This window comes from Amia ocellicauda, unplaced genomic scaffold (assembly GCF_036373705.1).
Source record: "Amia ocellicauda isolate fAmiCal2 unplaced genomic scaffold, fAmiCal2.hap1 HAP1_SCAFFOLD_109, whole genome shotgun sequence".
Classification (NCBI taxonomy): Eukaryota; Metazoa; Chordata; class Actinopteri; order Amiiformes; family Amiidae; genus Amia; species Amia ocellicauda.
Genome location: NW_027102674.1, coordinates 132,565 through 156,054, shown reverse-complemented (window position 1 = coordinate 156,054; position 23,490 = coordinate 132,565). Strand labels below are relative to the sequence as shown.

At 43.7% G+C, this 23,490-nt stretch overlaps 17 non-coding genes and 3 pseudogenes across 17 annotated transcripts; all 20 read left to right on the top strand.

The window, feature by feature from the left end:
- The first annotated feature begins 881 nt into the window (after positions 1-881).
- LOC136720880 (5S ribosomal RNA) lies at positions 882-1,000 on the top strand. The gene has a single exon (XR_010805711.1). It is a non-coding gene; the product is annotated as a 5S ribosomal RNA (ribosomal RNA).
- A 1,055-nt stretch (positions 1,001-2,055) lies between these two features.
- Positions 2,056-2,174, top strand: LOC136721011 (5S ribosomal RNA). Its single transcript, XR_010805809.1, has one exon. It is a non-coding gene; the product is annotated as a 5S ribosomal RNA (ribosomal RNA).
- Positions 2,175-3,240: 1,066 nt separating this feature from the next.
- Positions 3,241-3,359, top strand: LOC136720943 (5S ribosomal RNA). The gene has a single exon (XR_010805768.1). It is a non-coding gene; the product is annotated as a 5S ribosomal RNA (ribosomal RNA).
- Positions 3,360-4,425: 1,066 nt separating this feature from the next.
- Positions 4,426-4,545, top strand: LOC136720966 (uncharacterized; annotated as a pseudogene).
- Positions 4,546-5,611: 1,066 nt separating this feature from the next.
- On the top strand, positions 5,612-5,730 carry LOC136720959 (5S ribosomal RNA). The gene has a single exon (XR_010805779.1). It is a non-coding gene; the product is annotated as a 5S ribosomal RNA (ribosomal RNA).
- Positions 5,731-6,796: 1,066 nt separating this feature from the next.
- On the top strand, positions 6,797-6,915 carry LOC136720958 (5S ribosomal RNA). Its single transcript, XR_010805778.1, has one exon. It is a non-coding gene; the product is annotated as a 5S ribosomal RNA (ribosomal RNA).
- Positions 6,916-7,965: 1,050 nt separating this feature from the next.
- On the top strand, positions 7,966-8,084 carry LOC136720862 (5S ribosomal RNA). Its single transcript, XR_010805695.1, has one exon. It is a non-coding gene; the product is annotated as a 5S ribosomal RNA (ribosomal RNA).
- Positions 8,085-9,150: 1,066 nt separating this feature from the next.
- LOC136720817 (5S ribosomal RNA) lies at positions 9,151-9,269 on the top strand. The gene has a single exon (XR_010805654.1). It is a non-coding gene; the product is annotated as a 5S ribosomal RNA (ribosomal RNA).
- A 1,066-nt stretch (positions 9,270-10,335) lies between these two features.
- Positions 10,336-10,454, top strand: LOC136720869 (5S ribosomal RNA). Its single transcript, XR_010805701.1, has one exon. It is a non-coding gene; the product is annotated as a 5S ribosomal RNA (ribosomal RNA).
- Positions 10,455-11,520: 1,066 nt separating this feature from the next.
- LOC136721010 (5S ribosomal RNA) lies at positions 11,521-11,639 on the top strand. The gene has a single exon (XR_010805808.1). It is a non-coding gene; the product is annotated as a 5S ribosomal RNA (ribosomal RNA).
- Positions 11,640-12,705: 1,066 nt separating this feature from the next.
- LOC136720820 (5S ribosomal RNA) lies at positions 12,706-12,824 on the top strand. Its single transcript, XR_010805656.1, has one exon. It is a non-coding gene; the product is annotated as a 5S ribosomal RNA (ribosomal RNA).
- Positions 12,825-13,890: 1,066 nt separating this feature from the next.
- Positions 13,891-14,009, top strand: LOC136721008 (5S ribosomal RNA). Its single transcript, XR_010805806.1, has one exon. It is a non-coding gene; the product is annotated as a 5S ribosomal RNA (ribosomal RNA).
- A 1,066-nt stretch (positions 14,010-15,075) lies between these two features.
- LOC136720952 (uncharacterized) lies at positions 15,076-15,204 on the top strand (annotated as a pseudogene).
- A 1,050-nt stretch (positions 15,205-16,254) lies between these two features.
- On the top strand, positions 16,255-16,373 carry LOC136721007 (5S ribosomal RNA). The gene has a single exon (XR_010805805.1). It is a non-coding gene; the product is annotated as a 5S ribosomal RNA (ribosomal RNA).
- Positions 16,374-17,439: 1,066 nt separating this feature from the next.
- LOC136721005 (5S ribosomal RNA) lies at positions 17,440-17,558 on the top strand. Its single transcript, XR_010805804.1, has one exon. It is a non-coding gene; the product is annotated as a 5S ribosomal RNA (ribosomal RNA).
- A 1,055-nt stretch (positions 17,559-18,613) lies between these two features.
- LOC136720878 (5S ribosomal RNA) lies at positions 18,614-18,732 on the top strand. Its single transcript, XR_010805709.1, has one exon. It is a non-coding gene; the product is annotated as a 5S ribosomal RNA (ribosomal RNA).
- A 1,066-nt stretch (positions 18,733-19,798) lies between these two features.
- Positions 19,799-19,907, top strand: LOC136720954 (uncharacterized; annotated as a pseudogene).
- A 1,055-nt stretch (positions 19,908-20,962) lies between these two features.
- LOC136720939 (5S ribosomal RNA) lies at positions 20,963-21,081 on the top strand. The gene has a single exon (XR_010805765.1). It is a non-coding gene; the product is annotated as a 5S ribosomal RNA (ribosomal RNA).
- A 1,066-nt stretch (positions 21,082-22,147) lies between these two features.
- LOC136720909 (5S ribosomal RNA) lies at positions 22,148-22,266 on the top strand. Its single transcript, XR_010805737.1, has one exon. It is a non-coding gene; the product is annotated as a 5S ribosomal RNA (ribosomal RNA).
- A 1,066-nt stretch (positions 22,267-23,332) lies between these two features.
- On the top strand, positions 23,333-23,451 carry LOC136721004 (5S ribosomal RNA). The gene has a single exon (XR_010805803.1). It is a non-coding gene; the product is annotated as a 5S ribosomal RNA (ribosomal RNA).
- The last annotated feature ends 39 nt before the right edge of the window (positions 23,452-23,490 follow it).

Genomic DNA, 23,490 nt, shown 5'->3' with positions numbered 1-23,490 from the left:
GTGACTAAATGTTGCCTAATCTTTCTCATCGAGAAATGACACAATTACAGCAACACAAAAAGGAACTCCACCGGACAAAGTTCAGTGCTCACAAGGAGCCTCATTCAACACACACGGTTCCATTCCCATTCATGCAAAGCACGAAAGTGTAAAACTTGGGAAAATACTTGAGAGCAAAGATCACATTCAATCTCATTCAAGGCACGGATGTGAATGCAACGGGATGAAATTACTGAAATGATGCCTGCCCTCGAACTGTGATGATGGACTACCCGACTCGCCAATAATATTGGGTTCTGGTGTATTGAAATACAGGAGCTGCTGGATTTGTGTGTTTTCTTACCCCCTCACCATAGTTTGTCAAATGTTTAAACAACTGAACTTATATTCAAGGTTTGTTTCTCTTCATATGTTTTACTGGTTTACATTTGTCTCAGCAACCTGTTGAATGATTCTTCTGCTTTCAAAACAAAATGACAACAGGATGAATGCACACACTTGAAAATACAATACATGCAATGTTATGCATCATAGTGATGCAACCTCCTTTCAGTTTCATACTGCATGTCAATTGAAATCCTTACTGAAATGCACACCTTCTCAAGATTGCGCTTGACTGGCGTGTCAGGCACTCAATTACAGCTGTTTTATCAAGAGAATGTGTTCGTTTTGTAATATATAGTTCCGGTCTGGTGTGGCACCCCAGCTAACGCACAACGTTGCCACAATGTTGCCACAACGTGGCGTGTTAGCAGGGACTGTCTGCGGCTGCGCTGGTGTGTCCCGGGCTTTAGAGTAGAGAGACAGTTCAACTGTAAGTATGAACGGCAGAAACGGATATTGCCTTCCCTTTAAGTAGAACGTCAGGGACAGCCTCCCCGGCTTACGGCCATACTAGCCTGAATACGCCAGATCTCGTCCGATCTCGGAAGCTAAGCAGGCTCGGGCCTGGTCAGTACTTGGATGGGAGACCGCCTGGGAATACCAGGTGCTGTAAGCTTTTGCATCTTTTACACACCAGAGGGCGACAAATCACGAGTTTTAACTTTGGATACAAGCAATTTCATCATTATTTCAGATTTGACTTCCCCAAATACACAGGCATACAATAGATCTTGTTCTCCAACGTAAACGGTCCCTAGTAACTAGGGTACATTCGTAAATAAATTGAGCATCATGGCTAGAAGTGACTAAATGTTGCCTAATCTTTCTCATCGAGAAATGACACAATTACAGCAACACAAAAAGGAACTCCACCGGACAAAGTTCAGTGCTCACAAGGAGCTTCATTCAACACACACGGTTCCATTCCCATTCATGCAAAGCACGAAAGTGTAAAACTTGGGAACATACTTGAGAGCAATGATCACATACAATCTCATTCAAGGCACGGATGTGAATGCAACGGGATGAAATTACTGAAATGATGCCTGCCCTCGAACTGTGATGATGGACTACCCGACTCGCCAATAATATTGGGTTCTGGTGTATTGAAATACAGGAGCTGCTGGATTTGTGTGTTTTCTTACCCCCTCACCATAGTTTGTCAAATGTTTAAACAACTGAACTTATATTCAAGGTTTGTTTCTCTTCATATGTTTTACTGGTTTACATTTGTCTCAGCAACCTGTTGAATGATTCTTCTGCTTTCAAAACAAAATGACAACAGGATGAATGCACACACTTGAAAATACAATACATGCAATGTTATGCATCATAGTGATGCAACCTCCTTTCAGTTTCATACTGCATGTCAATTGAAATCCTTACTGAAATGCACACCTTATCAAGATTGCGCTTGACTGGCGTGTCAGGCACTCAATTACAGCTGTTTTATCAAGACAATGTGTTCGTTTTGTAATATATAGTTCCGGTCTGGTGTGGCACCCCAGCTAACGCACAACGTTGCCACAACGTTTCGTGTTAGCAGGGACTGTCTGCGGCGCGCTGGTGTGTCCCGGACTTTAGAGTAGAGAGACAGTTCAATTGCAAGTATGAGCGGAAGAAACGGATATTGCCTTCCCTTTAAGTAGAGCGTCAGGGACAGCTTCCCTGGCTTACGGCCATACTAGCCTGAATACGCCCGATCTCGTCCGATCTCGGAAGCTAAGCAGGCTCGGGCCTGGTCAGTACTTGGATGGGAGACCGCCTGGGAATACCAGGTGCTGTAAGCTTTTGCATCTTTTACACACCAGAGGGCGACAAATCACGAGTTTTAACTTTGGATACACGCAATTTCATCATTATTTCAGATTTGACTTCCCCAAATACACAGGCATAGAATAGATCTTGTTCTCCAACGTAAACGGTCCCTAGTAACTAGTGTACATTCGTAAATAAATTGAGCATCATGGCTAGAAGTGACTAAATGTTGCCTAATCTTTCTCATCGAGAAATGACACAATTACAGCAACACAAAAAGGAACTCCACCGGACAAAGTTCAGTGCTCACAAGGAGCCTCATTCAACACACACGGTTCCATTCCCATTCATGCAAAGCACGAAAGTGTAAAACTTGGGAACATACTTGAGAGCAAAGATCACATTCAATCTCATTCAAGGCACGGATGTGAATGCAACGGGATGAAATTACTGAAATGATGCCTGCCCTCGAACTGTGATGATGGACTACCCGACTCGCCAATAATATTGGGTTCTGGTGTATTGAAATACAGGAGCTGCTGGATTTGTGTGTTTTCTTACCCCCTCACCATAGTTTGTCAAATGTTTAAACAACTGAACTTATATTCAAGGTTTGTTTCTCTTCATATGTTTTACTGGTTTACATTTGTCTCAGCAACCTGTTGAATGATTCTTCTGCTTTCAAAACAAAATGACAACAGGATGAATGCACACACTTGAAAATACAATACATGCAATGTTATGCATCATAGTGATGCAACCTCCTTTCAGTTTCATACTGCATGTCAATTGAAATCCTTACTGAAATGCACACCTTCTCAAGATTGCGCTTGACTGGCGTGTCAGGCACTCAATTACAGCTGTTTTATCAAGACAATGTGTTTTTTTTGTAAAATATAGTTCCGGTCTGGTGTGGCACCCCAGCTAACGCACAACGTTGCCACAATGTTGCCACAACGTGGCGTGTTAGCAGGGACTGTCTGCGGCGCGCTGCTGTGTCCCGGGCTTTAGAGTAGAGAGACAGTTCAACTGTAAGTATGAACGGCAGAAACGGATATTGCCTTCCCTTTAAGTACAGCATCAGGGACAGCCTCCCTGGCTTACGGCCATACTAGCCTGAATACGCCCGATCTCGTCCGATCTCCGAAGCCAAGCAGGCTCGGGCCTGGTCGGTACTTGGATGGGAGACCGCCTGGGAATACCAGGTGCTGTAAGCTTTTGCACCTTTTACACACCAGAGGGCGACAAATCACGAGTTTTAACTTTGGATACACACAATTTCATCATTATTTCAGATTTTACTTCCCCAAATACACAGGCATACAATAGATCTTGTTCTCCAACGTAAACGGTCCCTAGTAACTAGGGTACATTCGTAAATAAATTGAGCATCATGGCTAGAAGTGACTAAATGTTGCCTAATCTTTCTCATCAAGAAATGACACAATTACAGCAACACAAAAAGGAACTCCACCGGACAAAGTTCAGTGCTCACAAGGAGCCTCATTCAACACACACGGTTCCATTCCCATTCATGCAAAGCACGAAAGTGTAAAACTTGGGAACATACTTGAGAGCAAAGATCACATTCAACCTCATTCAAGGCACGGATGTGAATGCAACGGGATGAAATTACTGAAATGATGCCTGCCCTCGAACTGTGATGATGGACTACCCGACTCACCAATAATATTGGCTTCTGGTGTATTGAAGTACAGGAGCTGCTGGATTTGTGTGTTTTCTTACCCCCTCACCATAGTTTGTCAAATGTTTAAACAACTGAACTTATATTCAAGGTTTGTTTCTCTTCATATGTTTTACTGGTTTACATTTGTCTCAGCAACCTGTTGAATGATTCTTCTGCTTTCAAAACAAAATGACAACAGGATGAATGCACACATTTGAAAATACAATACATGCAATGTTATGCATCATAGTGATGCAACCTCCTTTCAGTTTCATACTGCATGTCAATTGAAATCCTTACTGAAATGCACACCTTCTCAAGATTGCGCTTGACTGGCATGTCAGGCACTCAATTACAGCTGTTTTATCAAGACAATGTGTTCGTTTTGTAAAATATAGTTCCGGTCTGGTGTGGCACCCCAGCAAACGCACAACGTTGCCACAACGTTGCCACAACGTGGCGAGTTAGCAGGGACTGTCTGCGGCGCGTTGGTGTGTCCCGGGCTTTAGAGTAGAGAGACAGTTCAACTGTAAGTATGAACGGCAGAAACGGATATTGCCTTCCCTTTAAGTAGAGCGTCAGGGACAACCTCCCTGGCTTACGGCCATACTAGCCTGAATACGCCCGATCTCGACCGATCTCGGAAGCCAGGCAGGCTCGGGCCTGGTCAGTACTATGGATGGGAGACCGCCTGGGAATACCAGGTGCTGTAAGCTTTTGCACCTTTTACACACCAGAGGGCGACAAATCACGAGTTTTAACTTTGGATACACACAATTTCATCATTATTTCAGATTTTACTTCCCCAAATACACAGGCATACAATAGATCTTGATCTCCAACGTAAACGGTCCCTAGTAACCAGGGTACATTCGTAAATTAATTGAGCTTCATGGCTAGAAGTGACTCAATGTTGCCTAATCTTTCTCATCAAGAAATGACACAATTACAGCAACACAAAAAGGAACTCCACCACACAAAGTTCAGTGCTCACAAGGAGACTCATTCAACACACACGGTTCCATTCCCATTCATGCAAAGCACGAAAGTTTAAAACTTGGAAACATACTTGAGAGCAAAGATCACATTCAATCTCATTCAAGGCACGGATGTGAATGCAACGGGATGAAATTACTGAAATGATGCCTGCCCTCGAACTGTGATGATGGACTACCCGACTCGCCAATAATATTGGGTTCTGGTGTATTGAAATACAGGAGCTGCTGGATTTGTGTGTTTTCTTACCCCCTCACCATAGTTTGTCAAATGTTTAAACAACTGAACTTATATTCAAGGTTTGTTTCTCTTCATATGTTTTACTGGTTTACATTTGTCTCAGCAACCTGTTGAATGATTCTTCTGCTTTCAAAACAAAATGACAACAGGATGAATGCACACACTTGAAAATACAATACATGCAATGTTATGCATCATAGTGATGCAACCTCCTTTCAGTTTCATACTGCATGTCAATTGAAATCCTTACTGAAATGCACACCTTCTCAAGATTGCGCTTGACTGGCGTGTCAGGCACTCAATTACAGCTGTTTTATCAAGACAATGTGTTCGTTTTGTAAAATATAGTTCCGGTCTGGTGTGGCACCCCAACTAACGCACAACGTTGCCACAACGTTGCCTCAACGTGGCGTGTTAGCAGGGACTGTCTGCGGCGCGCTGGTGTGTCCCGGGCTTTAGAGTAGAGAGACAGTTCAACTGTAAGTATGATCGGCAGAAACGGATATTGCCTTCCCTTTAAGTAGAGCGTCAGGGACAGCCTCCCTGGCTTACGGCCATACTAGCCTGAATACGCCCGATCTCGACCGATCTCGGAAGCCAGGCAGCCTCGGGCCTGGTCAGTACTTGGATGGGAGACCGCCTGGGAATACCAGGTGCTGTAAGCTTTTGCACCTTTTACACACCAGAGGGCGACAAATCACGAGTTTTAACTTTGGATACACACAATTTCATCATTATTTCAGATTTTACTTCCCCAAATACACAGGCATACAATAGATCTTGATCTCCAACGTAAACGGTCCCTAGTAACTAGGGTACATTCGTAAATTAATTGAGCATCATGGCTAGAAGTGACTCAATGTTGCCTAATCTTTCTCATCAAGAAATGACACAATTACAGCAACACAAAAAGGAACTCCACCACACAAAGTTCAGTGCTCACAAGGAGACTCATTCAACACACACGGTTCCATTCCCATTCATGCAAAGCACGAAAGTGTAAAACTTGGGAACATACTTGAGAGCAAAGATCACATTCAATCTCATTCAAGGCACGGATGTGAATGCAACGGGATGAAATTACTGAAATGATGCCTGCCCTCGAACTGTGATGATGGACTACCCGACTCGCCAATAATATTGGGTTCTGGTGTATTGAAATACAGGAGCTGCTGGATTTGTGTGTTTTCTTACCCCCTCACCATAGTTTGTCAAATGTTTAAACAACTGAACTTATATTCAAGGTTTGTTTCTCTTCATATGTTTTACTGGTTTACATTTGTCTCAGCAACCTGTTGAATGATTCTTCTGCTTTCAAAACAAAATGACAACAGGATGAATGCACACACTTGAAAATACAATACATGCAATGTTATGCATCATAGTGATGCAACCTCCTTTCAGTTTCATACTGCATGTCAATTGAAATCCTTACTGAAATGCACACCTTCTCAAGATTGCGCTTGACTGGCGTGTCAGGCACTCAATTACAGCTGTTTTATCAAGACAATGTGTTCGTTTTGTAAAATATAGTTCCGGTCTGGTGTGGCACCCCAACTAACGCACAACGTTGCCACAACGTTGCCACAACGTGGCGTGTTAGCAGGGACTGTCTGCGGCGCGCTGTTGTGTCCCGGGCTTTAGAGTAGAGAGACAGTTCAACTGTAAGTATGATCGGCAGAAACGGATATTGCCTTCCCTTTAAGTAGAGCGTCAGGGACAGCCTCCCTGGCTTACGGCCATACTAGCCTGAATACGCCCGATCTCGACCGATCTCGGAAGCCAGGCAGCCTCGGGCCTGGTCAGTACTTGGATGGGAGACCGCCTGGGAATACCAGGTGCTGTAAGCTTTTGCACCTTTTACACACCAGAGGGCGACAAATCACGAGTTTTAACTTTGGATACACACAATTTCATCATTATTTCAGATTTTACTTCCCCAAATACACAGGCATACAATAGATCTTGATCTCCAACGTAAACGGTCCCTAGTAACTAGGGTACATTCGTAAATTAATTGAGCATCATGGCTAGAAGTGACTAAATGTTGCCTAATCTTTCTCATCGAGAAATGACACAATTACAGCAACACAAAAAGGAACTCCACCGGACAAAGTTCAGTGCTCACAAGGAGCCTCATTCAACACACACGGTTCCATTCCCATTCATGCAAAGCACGAAAGTGTAAAACTTGGGAACATACTTGAGAGCAAAGATCACATTCAATCTCATTCAAGGCACGGATGTGAATGCAACGGGATGAAATTACTGAAATGATGCCTGCCCTCGAACTGTGATGATGGACTACCCGACTCGCCAATAATATTGGGTTCTGGTGTATTGAAATACAGGAGCTGCTGGATTTGTGTGTTTTCTTACCCCCTCACCATAGTTTGTCAAATGTTTAAACAACTGAACTTATATTCAAGGTTTGTTTCTCTTCATATGTTTTACTGGTTTACATTTGTCTCAGCAACCTGTTGAATGATTCTTCTGCTTTCAAAACAAAATGACAACAGGATGAATGCACACACTTGAAAATACAATACATGCAATGTTATGCATCATAGTGATGCAACCTCCTTTCAGTTTCATACTGCATGTCAATTGAAATCCTTACTGAAATGCACACCTTCTCAAGATTGCGCTTGACTGGCGTGTCAGGCACTCAATTACAGCTGTTTTATCAAGACAATGTGTTCGTTTTGTAATACATAGGTCTGGTGTGGCACCCCAGCTAACGCACAACGTTGCCACAACGTTTCGTGTTAGCAGGGACTGTCTGTGGCGCGCTGGTGTGTCCCGGACTTTAGAGTAGAGAGACAGTTCAACTGCAAGTATGAGCGGCAGAAACGGATATTGCCTTCCCTTTAAGTAGAGCGTCAGGGACAGCCTCCCTGGCTTACGGCCATACTAGCCTGAATACGCCCGATCTCGTCCGATCTCGGAAGCTAAGCAGGCTCCGGCCTGGTCAGTACTTGGATGGGAGACCGCCTGGGAATACCAGGTGCTGTAAGCTTTTGCATCTTTTACACACCAGAGGGCGACAAATCACGAGTTTTAACTTTGGATACACGCAATTTCATCATTATTTCAGATTTGACTTCCCCAAATACACAGGCATACAATAGATCTTGTTCTCCAACGTAAACGGTCCCTAGAAACTAGGGTACATTCGTAAATAAATTGAGCATCATGGCTAGAAGTGACTAAATGTTGCCTAATCTATCTCATCGAGAAATGACACAATTACAGCAACACAAAAAGGAACTCCACCGGACAAAGTTCAGTGCTCACAAGGAGCCTCATTCAACACACACGGTTCCATTCCCATTCATGCAAAGCACGAAAGTGTAAAACTTGGGAACATACTTGAGAGCAAAGATCACATTCAATCTCATTCAAGGCACGGATGTGAATGCAACGGGATGAAATAACTGAATTGATGCCTGCCCTCGAACTGTGATGATGGACTACCCGACTCGCCAATAATATTGGCTTCTGGTGTATTGAAATACAGGAGCTGCTGGATGTGTGTGTTTTCTTACCCCCTCACCATAGTTTGTCAAATGTTTAAACAACTGAACTTATATTCAAGGTTTGTTTCTCTTCATATGTTTTACTGGTTTACATTTGTCTCAGCAACCTGTTGAATGATTCTTCTGCTTTCAAATTAAAATGACAACAGGATGAATGCACACACTTGAAAATACAATACATGCAATGTTATGCATCATAGTGATGCAACCTCCTTTCAGTTTCATACTGCATGTCAATTGAAATCCTTACTGAAATGCACACCTTCTCAAGATTGCGCTTGACTGGCGTGTCAGGCACTCAATTACAGCTGTTTTATCAAGACAATGTGTTCGTTTTGTAATACATAGTTCCGGTCTGGTGTGGCACCCCAGCTAACGCACAACGTTGCCACAATGTTGCCACAACGTGGCGTGTTAGCAGGGACTGTCTGCGGCGCGCTGGTGTGTCCCGGGCTTTAGAGTAGAGAGACAGTTCAACTGTAAGTATGAACGGCAGAAACGGATATTGCCTTCCCTTTAAGTAGAGCGTCAGGGACAGCCTCCCTGGCTTACGGCCATACTAGCCTGAATACGCCCGATCTCGTCCGATCTCGGAAGCTAAGCAGGCTCGGGCCTGGTCAGTACTTCGATGGGAGACCGCCTGGGAATACCAGGTGCTGTAAGCTTTTGCATCTCTTACACACCAGAGGGCGACAAATCACGAGTTTTAACTTTGGATACACGCAATTTCATCATTATTTCAGATTTGACTTCCCCAAATACACAGGCATACAATAGATCTTGTTCTCCAACGTAAACGGTCCCTAGTAACTAGGGTACATTCGTAAATAAATTGAGCATCATGGCTAGAAGTGACTAAATGTTGCCTAATCTTTCTCATCGAGAAATGACACAATTACAGCAACACAAAAAGGAACTCCACCGGACAAAGTTCAGTGCTCACAAGGAGCCTCATTCAACACACACGGTTCCATTCCCATTCATGCAAAGCACGAAAGTGTAAAACTTGGGAACATACTTGAGAGCAAAGATCACATTCAATCTCATTCAAGGCACGGATGTGAATGCAACGGGATGAAATTACTGAAATGATGCCTGCCCTCGAACTGTGATGATGGACTACCCGACTCGCCAATAATATTGGGTTCTGGTGTATTGAAATACAGGAGCTGCTGGATTTGTGTGTTTTCTTACCCCCTCACCATAGTTTGTCAAATGTTTAAACAACTGAACTTATATTCAAGGTTTGTTTCTCTTCATATGTTTTACTGGTTTACATTTGTCTCAGCAACCTGTTGAATGATTCTTCTGCTTTCAAAACAAAATGACAACAGGATGAATGCACACACTTGAAAATACAATACATGCAATGTTATGCATCATAGTGATGCAACCTCCTTTCAGTTTCATACTGCATGTCAATTGAAATCCTTACTGAAATGCACACCTTCTCAAGATTGCGCTTGACTGGCGTGTCAGGCACTCAATTACAGCTGTTTTATCAAGACAATGTGTTCGTTTTGTAATATATAGTTCCGGTCTGGTGTGGCACCCCAGCTAACGCACAACGTTGCCACAACGCTGCCACAACGTGGCGTGTTAGCAGGGACTGTCTGCGGCGCGCTGGTGTGTCCCGGGCTTTAGAGTAGAGAGACAGTTCAACTGTAAGTATGAACGGCAGAAACGGATATTGCCTTCCCTTTAAGTAGAGCGTCAGGGACAGCCTCCCTGGCTTACGGCCATACTAGCCTGAATACGCCCGATCTCGTCCGATCTCGGAAGCTAAGCAGGCTCTGGCCTGGTCAGTACTTGGATGGGAGACCGTCTGGGAATACCAGGTGCTGTAAGCTTTTGCATCTTTTACACACCAGAGGGCGACAAATCACGAGTTTTAACTTTGGATACACGCAATTTCATCATTATTTCAGATTTGACTTCCCCAAATACACAGGCATACAATAGATCTTGTTCTCCAACGTAAACGGTCCCTAGAAACTAGGGTACATTCGTAAATAAATTGAGCATCATGGCTAGAAGTGACTAAATGTTGCCTAATCTATCTCATCGAGAAATGACACAATTACAGCAACACAAAAAGGAACTCCACCGGACAAAGTTCAGTGCTCACAAGGAGCCTCATTCAACACACACGGTTCCATTCCCATTCATGCAAAGCACGAAAGTGTAAAACTTGGGAACATACTTGAGAGCAAAGATCACATTCAATCTCATTCAAGGCACGGATGTGAATGCAACGGGATGAAATAACTGAATTGATGCCTGCCCTCGAACTGTGATGATGGACTACCCGACTCGCCAATAATATTGGCTTCTGGTGTATTGAAATACAGGAGCTGCTGGATGTGTGTGTTTTCTTACCCCCTCACCATAGTTTGTCAAATGTTTAAACAACTGAACTTATATTCAAGGTTTGTTTCTCTTCATATGTTTTACTGGTTTACATTTGTCTCAGCAACCTGTTGAATGATTCTTCTGCTTTCAAATTAAAATGACAACAGGATGAATGCACACACTTGAAAATACAATACATGCAATGTTATGCATCATAGTGATGCAACCTCCTTTCAGTTTCATACTGCATGTCAATTGAAATCCTTACTGAAATGCACACCTTCTCAAGATTGCGCTTGACTGGCGTGTCAGGCACTCAATTACAGCTGTTTTATCAAGACAATGTGTTCGTTTTGTAATACATAGTTCCGGTCTGGTGTGGCACCCCAGCTAACGCACAACGTTGCCACAATGTTGCCACAACGTGGCGTGTTAGCAGGGACTGTCTGCGGCGCGCTGGTGTGTCCCGGGCTTTAGAGTAGAGAGACAGTTCAACTGTAAGTATGAACGGCAGAAACGGATATTGCCTTCCCTTTAAGTAGAGCGTCAGGGACAGCCTCCCTGGCTTACGGCCATACTAGCCTGAATACGCCCGATCTCGTCCGATCTCGGAAGCTAAGCAGGCTCGGGCCTGGTCAGTACTTGGATGGGAGACCGCCTGGGAATACCAGGTGCTGTAAGCTTTTGCATCTCTTACACACCAGAGGGCGACAAATCACGAGTTTTAACTTTGGATACACGCAATTTCATCATTATTTCAGATTTGACTTCCCCAAATACACAGGCATACAATAGATCTTGTTCTCCAACGTAAACGGTCCCTAGTAACTAGGGTACATTCGTAAATAAATTGAGCATCATGGCTAGAAGTGACTAAATGTTGCCTAATCTTTCTCATCGAGAAATGACACAATTACAGCAACACAAAAAGGAACTCCACCGGACAAAGTTCAGTGCTCACAAGGAGCCTCATTCAACACACACGGTTCCATTCCCATTCATGCAAAGCACGAAAGTGTAAAACTTGGGAACATACTTGAGAGCAAAGATCACATTCAATCTCATTCAAGGCACGGATGTGAATGCAACGGGATGAAATTACTGAAATGATGCCTGCCCTCGAACTGTGATGATGGACTACCCGACTCGCCAATAATATTGGGTTCTGGTGTATTGAAATACAGGAGCTGCTGGATTTGTGTGTTTTCTTACCCCCTCACCATAGTTTGTCAAATGTTTAAACAACTGAACTTATATTCAAGGTTTGTTTCTCTTCATATGTTTTACTGGTTTACATTTGTCTCAGCAACCTGTTGAATGATTCTTCTGCTTTCAAAACAAAATGACAACAGGATGAATGCACACACTTGAAAATACAATACATGCAATGTTATGCATCATAGTGATGCAACCTCCTTTCAGTTTCATACTGCATGTCAATTGAAATCCTTACTGAAATGCACACCTTCTCAAGATTGCGCTTGACTGGCGTGTCAGGCACTCAATTACAGCTGTTTTATCAAGACAATGTGTTCGTTTTGTAATATATAGTTCCGGTCTGGTGTGGCACCCCAGCTAACGCACAACGTTGCCACAACGCTGCCACAACGTGGCGTGTTAGCAGGGACTGTCTGCGGCGCGCTGGTGTGTCCCGGGCTTTAGAGTAGAGAGACAGTTCAACTGTAAGTATGAACGGCAGAAACGGATATTGCCTTCCCTTTAAGTAGAGCGTCAGGGACAGCCTCCCTGGCTTACGGCCATACTAGCCTGAATACGCCCGATCTCGTCCGATCTCGGAAGCTAAGCAGGCTCGGGCCTGGTCAGTACTTGGATGGGAGACCGTCTGGGAATACCAGGTGCTGTAAGCTTTTGCATCTTTTACACACCAGAGGGCGACAAATCACGAGTTTTAACTTTGGATACACGCAATTTCATCATTATTTCAGATTTGACTTCCCCAAATACACAGGCATACAATAGATCTTGTTCTCCAACGTAAACGGTCCCTAGAAACTAGGGTACATTCGTAAATAAATTGAGCATCATGGCTAGAAGTGACTAAATGTTGCCTAATCTATCTCATCGAGAAATGACACAATTACAGCAACACAAAAAGGAACTCCACCGGACAAAGTTCAGTGCTCACAAGGAGCCTCATTCAACACACACGGTTCCATTCCCATTCATGCAAAGCACGAAAGTGTAAAACTTGGGAACATACTTGAGAGCAAAGATCACATTCAATCTCATTCAAGGCACGGATGTGAATGCAACGGGATGAAATAACTGAATTGATGCCTGCCCTCGAACTGTGATGATGGACTACCCGACTCGCCAATAATATTGGCTTCTGGTGTATTGAAATACAGGAGCTGCTGGATGTGTGTGTTTTCTTACCCCCTCACCATAGTTTGTCAAATGTTTAAACAACTGAATTTATATTCAAGGTTTGTTTCTCTTCATATGTTTTACTGGTTTACATTTGTCTCAGCAACCTGTTGAATGATTCTTCTGCTTTCAAATTAAAATGACAACAGGATGAATGCACACACTTGAAAATACAATACATGCAATGTTATGCATCATAGTGATGCAACCTCCTTTCAGTTTCATACTGCATGTCAATTGAAATCCTTACTGAAATGCACACCTTCTCAAGATTGCGCTTGACTGGCGTGTCAGGCACTCAATTACAGCTGTTTTATCAAGACAATGTGTTCGTTTTGTAATACATAGTTCCGGTCTGGTGTGGCACCCCAGCTAACGCACAACGTTGCCACAATGTTGCCACAACGTGGCGTGTTAGCAGGGACTGTCTGCGGCGCGCTGGTGTGTCCCGGGCTTTAGAGTAGAGAGACAGTTCAACTGTAAGTATGAACGGCAGAAACGGATATTGCCTTCCCTTTAAGTAGAGCGTCAGGGACAGCCTCCCTGGCTTACGGCCATACTAGCCTGAATACGCCCGATCTCGTCCGATCTCGGAAGCTAAGCAGGCTCGGGCCTGGTCAGTACTTGGATGGGAGACCGCCTGGGAATACCAGGTGCTGTAAGCTTTTGCATCTTTTACACACCAGAGGGCGACAAATCACGAGTTTTAACTTTGGATACACGCAATTTCATCATTATTTCAGATTTGACTTCCCCAAATACACAGGCATACAATAGATATTGTTCTCCAACGTAAACGGTCCCTAGTAACTAGGGTACATTCGTAAATAAATTGAGCATCATGGCTAGAAGTGACTAAATGTTGCCTAATCTTTCTCATCGAGAAATGACACAATTACAGCAACACAAAAAGGAACTCCACCGGACAAAGTTCAGTGCTCACAAGGAGCCTCATTCAACACACACGGTTCCATTCCCATTCATGCAAAGCACGAAAGTGTAAAACTTGGGAACATACTTGAGAGCAAAGATCACATTCAATCTCATTCAAGGCACGGATGTGAATGCAACGGGATGAAATTACTGAAATGATGCCTGCCCTCGAACTGTGATGATGGACTACCCGACTCGCCAATAATATTGGGTTCTGGTGTATTGAAATACAGGAGCTGCTGGATTTGTGTGTTTTCTTACCCCCTCACCATAGTTTGTCAAATGTTTAAACAACTGAACTTATATTCAAGGTTTGTTTCTCTTCATATGTTTTACTGGTTTACATTTGTCTCAGCAACCTGTTGAATGATTCTTCTGCTTTCAAAAAAAAATGACAACAGGATGAATGCACACACTTGAAAATACAATAAATGCAATGTTATGCATCATAGTGATGCAACCTCCTTTCAGTTTCATACTGCATGTCAATTGAAATCCTTACTGAAATGCACACCTTCTCAAGATTGCGCTTGACTGGCGTGTCAGGCACTCAATTACAGCTGTTTTATCAAGACAATGTGTTCGTTTTGTAATACATAGTTCCGGTCTGGTGTGGCACCCCAGCTAACGCACAACGTTGCCACAATGTTGCCACAACGTGGCGTGTTAGCAGGGACTGTCTGCGGCGCGCTGGTGTGTCCCGGGCTTTAGAGTAGAGAGACAGTTCAACTGTAAGTATGAACGGCAGAAACGGATATTGCCTTCCCTTTAAGTAGAGCGTCAGGGACAGCCTCCCTGGCTTACGGCCATACTAGCCTGAATACGCCCGATCTCGTCCGATCTCGTCCGATCTCGGAAGCCAAGCAGGCGCGGGCCTGGTCAGTACTTGGATGGGAGACCGCCTGGGAATACCAGGTGCTGTAAGCTTTTGCATCTCTTACACACCAGAGGGCGACAAATCACGAGTTTTAACTTTGGATACACGCAATTTCATCATTATTTCAGATTTGACTTCCCCAAATACACAGGCATACAATAGATTTTGTTCTCCAACGTAAACGGTCCCTAGTAACTAGGGTACATTCGTAAATAAATTGAGCATCATGGCTAGAAGTGACTAAATGTTGCCTAATCTTTCTCATCGAGAAATGACACAATTACAGCAACACAAAAAGGAACTCCACCGGACAAAGTTCAGTGCTCACAAGGAGCCTCATTCAACACACACGGTTCCATTCCCATTCATGCAAAGCACGAAAGTGTAAAACTTGGGAACATACTTGAGAGCAAAGATCACATTCAATCTCATTCAAGGCACGGATGTGAATGCAACGGGATGAAATTACTGAAATGATGCCTGCCCTCGAACTGTGATGATGGACTACCCGACTCGCCAATAATATTGGGTTCTGGTGTATTGAAATACAGGAGCTGCTGGATTTGTGTGTTTTCTTACCCCCTCACCATAGTTTGTCAAATGTTGAAACAACTGAACTTATATTCAAGGTTTGTTTCTCTTCATATGTTTTACTGGTTTACATTTGTCTCAGCAACCTGTTGAATGATTCTTCTGCTTTCAAAACAAAATGACAACAGGATGAATGCACACACTTGAAAATACAATACATGCAATGTTATGCATCATAGTGATGCAACCTCCTTTCAGTTTCATACTGCATGTCAATTGAAATCCTTACTGAAATGCACACCTTCTCAAGATTGCGCTTGAATGGCGTGTCAGGCACTCAATTACAGCTGTTTTATCAAGACAATGTGTTAGTTTTGTAATACATTGGTCTGGTGTGGCACCCCAGCTAACGCACAACGTTGCCACAACGTTTCGTGTTAGCAGGGACTGTCTGCGGCGCGCTGGTGTGTCCCGGACCTTAGAGTAGAGAGACAGTTCAACTGTAAGTATGAACGGCAGAAACGGATATTGCCTTCCCTTTAAGTAGAGCGTCAGGGACAGCATTCCTGGCTTACGGCCATACTAGCCTGAATACGCCCGATCTCGTCCGATCTCGGAAGCTAAGCAGGCTCGGGCCTGGTCAGTACTTGGATGGGAGACCGCCTGGGAATACCAGGTGCTGTAAGCTTTTGCATCTTTTACACACCAGAGGGCGACAAATCACGAGTTTTAACTTTGGATACACGCAATTTCATCATTATTTCAGATTTGACTTCCCCAAATACACAGGCATACAATAGATCTTGTTCTCCAACGGAAACGGTCCCTAGTAACTAGGGTACATTCGTAAATAAATTGAGCATCATGGCTAGAAGTGACTAAATGTTGCCTAATCTTTCTCATCGAGAAATGACACAATTACAGCAACACAAAAAGGAACTCCACCGGACAAAGTTCAGTGCTCACAAGGAGCCTCATTCAACACACACGGTTCCATTCCCATTCATGCAAAGCACGAAAGTGTAAAACTTGGGAACATACTTGAGAGCAAAGATCACATTCAATCTCATTCAAGGCACGGATGTGAATGCAACGGGATGAAATTACTGAAATGATGCCTGCCCTCGAACTGTGATGATGGACTACCCGACTCGCCAATAATATTGGGTTCTGGTGTATTGAAATACAGGAGCTGCTGGATTTGTGTGTTTTCTTACCCCCTCACCATAGTTTGTCAAATGTTTAAACAACTGAACTTATATTCAAGGTTTGTTTCTCTTCATATGTTTTACTGGTTTACATTTGTCTCAGCAACCTGTTGAATGATTCTTCTGCTTTCAAAACAAAATGACAACAGGATGAATGCACACACTTGAAAATACAATACATGCAATGTTATGCATCATAGTGATGCAACCTCCTTTCAGTTTCATACTGCATGTCAATTGAAATCCTTACTGAAATGCACACCTTCTCAAGATTGCGCTTGAATGGCGTGTCAGGCACTCAATTACAGCTGTTTTATCAAGACAATGTGTTAGTTTTGTAATATATAGTTCCGGTCTGGTGTGGCACCCCAGCTAACGCACAACGTTGCCACAACGCTGCCACAACGTGGCGTGTTAGCAGGGACTGTCTGCGGCGCGCTGGTGTGTCCCGGGCTTTAGAGTAGAGAGACAGTTCAACTGTAAGTATGAACGGCAGAAACGGATATTGCCTTCCCTTTAAGTAGAGCGTCAGGGACAGCCTCCCTGGCTTACGGCCATACTAGCCTGAATACGCCCGATCTCGTCCGATCTCGGAAGCTAAGCAGGCTCGGGCCTGGTCAGTACTTGGATGGGAGACCGCCTGGGAATACCAGGTGCTGTAAGCTTTTGCATCTTTTACACACCAGAGGGCGACAAATCACGAGTTTTAACTTTGGATACACGCAATTTCATCATTATTTCAGATTTGACTTCCCCAAATACACAGGCATACAATAGATCTTGTTCTCCAACGTAAACGGTCCCTAGTAACTAGGGTACATTCGTAAATAAATTGAGCATCATGGCTAGAAGTGACTAAATGTTGCCTAATCTTTCTCATCGAGAAATGACACAATTACAGCAACACAAAAAGGAACTCCACCGGACAAAGTTCAGTGCTCACAAGGAGCCTCATTCAACACACACGGTTCCATTCCCATTCATGCAAAGCACAAAAGTGTAAAACTTGGGAACATACTTGAGAGCAAAGATCACATTCAATCTCATTCAAGGCACGGATGTGAATGCAACGGGATGAAATTACTGAAATGATGCCTGCCCTCGAACTGTGATGATGGACTACCCGACTCGCCAATAATATTGGGTTCTGGTGTATTGAAATACAGGAGCTGCTGGATTTGTGTGTTTTCTTACCCCCTCACCATAGTTTGTCAAATGTTTAAACAACTGAACTTATATTCAAGGTTTGTTTCTCTTCATATGTTTTACTGGTTTACATTTGTCTCAGCAACCTGTTGAATGATTCTTCTGCTTTCAAAACAAAATGACAACAGGATGAATGCACACACTTGAAAATACAATACATGCAATGTTATGCATTATAGTGATGCAACCTCCTTTCAGTTTCATACTGCATGTCAATTGAAATCCTTACTGAAATGCACACCTTCTCAAGATTGCGCTTGACTGGCGTGTCAGGCACTCAATTACAGCTGTATTATCAAGACAATGTGTTCGTTTTGTAATACATAGTTCCGGTCTGGTGTGGCACCCCAGCTAACGCACAACGTTGCCACAACGTTTCGTGTTAGCAGGGACTGTCTGCGGCGCGCTGGTTTGTCCCGGGCTTTAGAGTAGAGTGACAGTTCAACTGTAAGTATGAACGGCAGAAACTGATATTGCCTTCCCTTTAAGTAGAGCGTCAGGGACAGCCTCCCTGGCTTACGGCCATACTAGCCTGAATACCCCCGATCTCGTCCGATCTCGGAAGCTAAGCAGGCTCGGGCCTGGTCAGTACTTGAATGGGAGACCGCCTGGGAATACCGGGTGCTGTAAGCTTTTGCATCTTTTACACACCAGAGGGCGACAAATCACGAGTTTTAACTTTGGATACACGCAATTTCATCATTATTTCAGATTTGACTTCCCCAAATACACAGGCATACAATAGATCTTGTTCTCCAACATAAACGGTCCCTAGTAACTAGGGTACATTCGTAAATAAATTGAGCATCATGGCTAGAAGTGACTAAATGTTGCCTAATCTTTCTCATCGAGAAATGACACAATTACAGCAACACAAAAAGGAACTCCACCGGACAAAGTTCAGTGCTCACAAGGAGCCTCATTCAACACACACGGTTCCATTCCCATTCATGCAATGCACGAAAGTGTAAAACTTGGGAACATACTTGAGAGCAAAGATCACATTCAATCTCATTCAAGGCACGGATGTGAATGCAACGGGATGAAATTACTGAAATGATGCCTGCCCTCGAACTGTGATGATGGACTACCCGACTCGCCAATAATATTGGGTTCTGGTGTATTGAAATACAGGAGCTGCTGGATTTGTGTGTTTTTTTACCCCCTCACCATAGTTTGTCAAATGTTTAAACAACTGAACTTATATTCAAGGTTTGTTTCTCTTCATATGTTTTACTGGTTTACATTTGTCTCAGCAACCTGTTGAATGATTCTTCTGCTTTCAAAACAAAATGACAACAGGATGAATGCACACACTTGAAAATACAATACATGCAACGTTATGCATCATAGTGATGCAACCTCCTTTCAGTTTCATACTGCATGTCAATTGAAATCCTTACTGAAATGCACACCTTCTCAAGATTGCGCTTGACTGGCGTGTCAGGCACTCAATTACAGCTGTTTTATCAAGACAACGTGTTCGTTTTGTTATATATAGTTCCGGTCTGGTGTGGCACCCCAGCTAACGCACAACGTTGCCACAATGTTGCCACAACGTGGCGTGTTAGCAGGGACTGTCTGCGGCGCGCTGGTGTGTCCCGGGCTTTAGAGTAGAGAGACAGTTCAACTGTAAGTATGAACGGCAGAAACGGATATTGCCTTCCCTTTAAGTAGAGTGTCAGGGACAGCATTCCTGGCTTACGGCCATACTAGCCTGAATACGCCCGATCTCGGAAGCTAAGCAGGCTTGGGCCAGGTCAGTACTTGGATGGGAGACCGCCTGGGAATACCAGGTGCTGTAAGCTTTTGCATCTTTTACACACCAGAGGGCGACAAATCACGAGTTTTAACTTTGGATACACGCAATTTCATCATTATTTCAGATTTTACTTCCCCAAATACACAGGCATACAATAGATCTTGTTCTCCAACGTAAACGGTCCCTAGTAACTAGGGTACATTCGTAAATAAATTGAGCATCATGGCTAGAAGTGACTAAATGTTGCCTAATCTTTATCATCGAGAAATGACACAATTACAGCAACACAAAAAGGAACTCCACCGGACAAAGTTCAGTGCTCACAAGGAGCCTCATTCAACACACACGGTTCCATTCCCATTCATGCAATGCACGAAAGTGTAAAACTTGGGAACATACTTGAGAGCAAAGATCACATTCAATCTCATTCAAGGCACGGATGTGAATGCAACGGGATGAAATTACTGAAATGATGCCTGCCCTCGAACTGTGATGATGGACTACCCGACTCGCCAATAATATTGGGTTCTGGTGTATTGAAATACAGGAGCTGCTGGATTTGTGTGTTTTTTTACCCCCTCACCATAGTTTGTCAAATGTTTAAACAACTGAACTTATATTCAAGGTTTGTTTCTCTTCATATGTTTTACTGGTTTACATTTGTCTCAGCAACCTGTTGAATGATTCTTCTGCTTTCAAAACAAAATGACAACAGGATGAATGCACACACTTGAAAATACAATACATGCAATGTTATGCATCATAGTGATGCAACCTCCTTTCAGTTTCATACTGCATGTCAATTGAAATCCTTACTGAAATGCACACCTTCTCAAGATTGCGCTTGACTGGCGTGTCAGGCACTCAATTACAGCTGTTTTATCAAGACAACGTGTTCGTTTTGTAATATATAGTTCCGGTCTGGTGTGGCACCCCAGCTAACGCACAATGTTGCCACAACGTGGCGTGTTAGCAGGGACTGTCTGCGGCGCGCTGGTGTGTCCCGGGCTTTACAGTAGAGAGACAGTTCAACTGTAAGTATGAACGGCAGAAACGGATATTGCCTTCCCTTTAAGTAGAGCATCAGGGACAGCCTCCCTGGCTTACGGCCATACTAGCCTGAATACGCCCGATCTCGTCCGATCTCGGAAGCTAAGCAGGCTCGTTCCTGGTCAGTACTTGGATGGGAGACCGCCTGGGAATACCTGGTGCTGTAAGCTTTTGCATCTTTTACACACCAGAGGGCGACAAATCACGAGTTTTAACTTTGGATACACGCAATTTCATCATTATTTCAGATTTGACTTCCCCAAATACACAGGCATACAATAGATCTTGTTCTCCAACGTAAACGGTCCCTAGTAACTAGGGTACATTCGTAAATAAATTGAGCATCATGGCTAGAAGTGACTAAATGTTGCCTAATCTTTCTCATCAAGAAATGAGACAATTACAGCAACACAAAAAAGAACTCCACCGGACAAAGTTCAGTGCTCACAAGGAGCCTCATTCAACACACACGGTTCCATTCCCATTCATGCAAAGCACGAAAGTGTAAAACTTGGGAACTTACTTGAGAGCAAAGATCACATTCAATCTCATTCAAGGCACGGATGTGAATGCAACGGGATGAAATTACTGAAATGATGACTGCCCTCGAACTGTGAAGATGGACTACCCGACTTGCCAATAATATTGGGTTCTGGTGTATTGAAATACAGGAGCTGCTGGATTTGTGTGTTTTCTTACCCCCTCACCATAGTTTGTCAAATGTTTAAACAACTGAACTTATATTCAAGGTTTGTTTCTCTTCATATGTTTTACTGGTTTACATTTGTCTCAGCAACCTGTTGAATGATTCTTCTGCTTTCAAAACAAAATGACAACAGGATGAATGCACACACTTGAAAATACAATACATGCAATGTTATGCATCATAGTGATGCAACCTCCTTTCAGTTTCATACTGCATGTCAATTGAAATCCTTACTGAAATGCACACCTTCTCAAGATTGCGCTTGACTGGCGTGTCAGGCACTCAATTACAGCTGTTTAATCAAGACAATGTGTTCGTTTTGTAATATATAGTTCCGGTCTGGTGTGGCACCCCAGCTAACGCACAACGTTGCCACAATGTTGCCACAACGTGGCGTGTTAGCAGGGACTGTCTGCGGCGCGCTGGTGTGTCCCGGGCTTTAGAGTAGAGAGACAGTTCAACTGTAAGTATGAACGGCAGAAACGGATATTGCCTTCCCTTTAAGTAGAGCGTCAGGGACAGCCTCCCTGGCTTACGGCCATACTAGCCTGAATACGCCCGATCTCGTCAGATCTCGGAAGCTAAGCAGGCTCGTGCCTGGTCAGTACTTGGATGGGAGACCGCCTGGGAATACCAGGTGCTGTAAGCTTTTGCATCTTTTACACACCAGAGGGCGACAAATCACGAGTTTTAACTTTGGATACACGCAATTTCATCATTATTTCAGATTTTACTTCCCCAAATACACAGGCATACAATAGATCTTGTTCTCCAACGTAAACGGTCCCTAGTAACTAGGGTACATTCGTAAATAAATTGAGCATCATGGCTAGAAGTGACTAAATGTTGCCTAATCTTTCTCATCGAGAAATGACACAATTACAGCAACACAAAAAGGAACTCCACCGGACAAAGTTCAGTGCTCACAAGGAGCCTCATTCAACACACACGGTTCCATTCCCATTCATGCAAAGCACGAAAGTGTAAAACTTGGGAACATACTTGAGAGCAAAGATCACATTCAATCTCATTCAAGGCACGGATGTGAATGCAACGGGATGAAATTACTGAAATGATGCCTGCCCTCGAACTGTGATGATGGACTACCCGACTCGCCAATAATATTGGGTTCTGGTGTATTGAAATACAGGAGCTGCTGGATTTGTGTGTTTTCTTACCCCCTCACCATAGTTTGTCAAATGTTTAAACAACTGAACTTATATTCAAGGTTTGTTTCTCTTCATATGTTTTACTGGTTTACATTTGTCTCAGCAACCTGTTGAATGATTCTTCTGCTTTCAAAACAAAATGACAACAGGATGAATGCACACACTTGAAAATACAATACATGCAATGTTATGCATCATAGTGATGCAACCTCCTTTCAGTTTCATACTGCATGTCAATAGAAATCCTTACTGAAATGCACACCTTCTCAAGATTGCGCTTGACTGGCGTGTCAGGCACTCAATTACAGCTGTTTTATCAAGAGAATGTGTTCGTTTTGTAATATATAGTTCCGGTCTGGTGTGGCACCCCAGCTAACGCACAACGTTGCCACAATGTTGCCACAACGTGGCGTGTTAGCAGGGACTGTCTGCGGCGCGCTGGTGTGTCCCGGGCTTTAGAGTAGAGAGACAGTTCAACTGTAAGTATGAACGGCAGAAACGGATATTGCCTTCCCTTTAAGTAGAGCGTCAGGGACAGCCTCCCTGGCTTACGGCCATACTAGCCTGAATACGCCCGATCTCGTCCGATCTCGGAAGCTAAGCAGGCTCGGGCCTGGTCAGTACTTGGATGGGAGACCGCCTGGGAATACCAGGTGCTGTAAGCTTTTGCATCTTTTACACACCAGAGGGCGACAAATCACGAG